The following is a 2,681-nucleotide window of genomic DNA, read 5'->3' on the forward strand; positions in this document are numbered from 1 at the left end:
TATCAAACAAGTGAAAAATGCATCAGGTTAAGCATAGCTTTGTGTTTTGTTTTCAAGCCTTCAATCATCATGTTTTCGGGTATCTCAAAATACTTCATTGAGTAACATTTATCTTGCTTGTGGTACAGCTGAAAACCCTTAGTTAACGAAACTATACACAAGTCAGTATCACTTGCCAAATGGTCTATGATCAAAGATGATTAATAGGTTATAAAAAACTAAGACATTTAGATGTCAACATATTGTCAATAATTTTAAGATTTCTTAACAACATATCTAGCACTGAACCATGATAAGTTTATAAATCTTTGCTTGAATTCCAATCAACAATTTGTCATCAACACACAATTCCTCACGGACAAAATTATTAAGACAATCAATGTGGTGTTTCTGTATTTAAAAAAGTTCAAAGACGTCTCATGAAAAATGCAAAAACAAATAAATTCAAATGATAATAACTGGCAGTTTGGTGTAGAAAAACAGCCCCTCTTCAAGCAAGATATATTGTAAACCAATAGCATTTTCATTTAAATTCTTTGTTTACACACTCTTATATAAATTCAATCTGTGAACAATAAGGGAGAGTGACTAAATTATCTTTGAACAGATACTAATGCAACAGCTTATCATTGACTTATTAAACGTGGATCTTTCTGTGCTGGACATACTTACCTTACGAACATTTTAACATGCAGAAAATTAAAATATAATAGATCTTTATAATGTGGCATTGATGGAAGTTATCTTAATTAGATTTGTAAAAATGCTGAATGGATCTGATAAGGGAGCTACCATTTGATTTTATGGGGGGGGGGGGGGGGGGATGGGGCTAGGATGAAATTTGAAAAAAATAGGCAGGACAGGAGTTTTGAGTAAAAAAAAAGGCAGGATGAGACACTTGCAAAAAAATAAGTCAGGATAAACTTTAAAAAAAAAAAGGCAGGACCGAACAGAGTGAAAAATAAAAAGGCAGGACATGCAGAGATTATAGCTAAAAAAAAATGCAGGACAAAATTTTTCATCCTAGCCCCCCCCCCCATAAAAATCAAATGGTAGCTCCCTAACAACATCCATTATGTGTGTACCTTGCAAGGTCCTCGCGCCTGTCATACAGTTTCATTTGATTGATTGTAAGGTGTACATTTAATCTGACATGGTTCTTCTGACCTTGTAAGGTGTATAATTATGTATTTCACGTATTTTTTAAGACAATGTATTTATCTAACCTGGACATCTTATTCTTGGATCATGTTAAGTTGTTTATGTGATTCTTGAAAAATTAGTTTAAGGTCATATAAACCAAACAAGATATACAATGTACGTGTTCACCTTACAATCATTCGATACACTATATATAGTTGACCTATTGCTTATAGAAAGAGACAGACTTAACCAAGAAACTTAATATTTACCAATGTACCATGAAATGAGATCAAGGTGAGATTAACCATGCCAAGCAGACATGATCAGACATGTACAGCTTAAAATCATTCCATACAACAAATATAATTGACATATTGCTTATAGTTATCACAGAGATATGTCTCGCTTTTTTTGTAATTTCAATAATGCAAATGTTGAAATTAAAAAAGCAATTCTTTTTTTAACATGTAAGTTTTGCAAATATTCAAAGTCAATGAACCATGACTGAAGGTACATGACTAAACAATCTCAATTGAAATGAGATGTGCCAATGCTAATGCAACTGCATACCAAATACCATTGACTTATCATAAGAAGTTTCTGATAAACCAACTTAATCACAAACTAAAACATAAAAACTTAAGCCAAAGTTTCAAAGTCAATAGACCATAACTGAGATGGCGAGGCTAAATAATTTCCATGAAAATGAGATATGCCAATTATTATACATCTGCATACCAAATAACTTAACACTAGTGGTTCAGCATAAACTACACCTAATCACAAACTAATACATTGTCAAAAAACAGACCAAAATACAAAAACTTAACACTGAGCAATGAACCGTGAAAAATGAGGCCAAGTTCAAATAAAGCCTGCGCCAGTGACATGTACATCATAAAACATTTCAATACACCAAATATAGTCAACCTATTGCATAATATGTAGTATAAGAAAAAGAGACCAAATCTCAAAAACTTAACTGAATCACTGAACTATGGAAATGAGGTCAAGGTCAGCCATCTGCCATCTAGACATGTAAACCTTACAATCATTCCATACACCAAATATATTAGACCTATAAGAATAACAGACCAAAAAACAAAAGCTTAACTATAACCACTCAACCATTAAAATGAGGTCACAGTCAGATGACACCTGTCATACACAGAATATACTAGACCTATTGCTGAGATATGGACTTGACCACCAAAACTTAACATTTTCATTGATCCATTAAATGAGATCGAGGTCAAGTGAAAACTTTTACCTTTGTACGAAGTAAGGTAATGCCGCCATCACTGACGCCACGGCAGGATCACTATCCCTATGTCAAGATTTTAGCGACAAAAGATGCAGGCTCAACAATAAAATATATGGTCAGCAAAGCAGGCAAGACATTTCATTGTGTGAACCATGTTATTCAATAATCATGATAATGAATCAAAACCAGATCCTCCTGCACTAGAGGACAACACACTATCATGATATCATTGAATTTTTAAAGAAAGTAATGACATAAAAAAAGGAAAATAAAA

Source organism: Mytilus galloprovincialis, chromosome 1 (genome assembly GCF_965363235.1).
Source record: "Mytilus galloprovincialis chromosome 1, xbMytGall1.hap1.1, whole genome shotgun sequence".
NCBI classification, from domain to species: domain Eukaryota; kingdom Metazoa; phylum Mollusca; class Bivalvia; order Mytilida; family Mytilidae; genus Mytilus; species Mytilus galloprovincialis.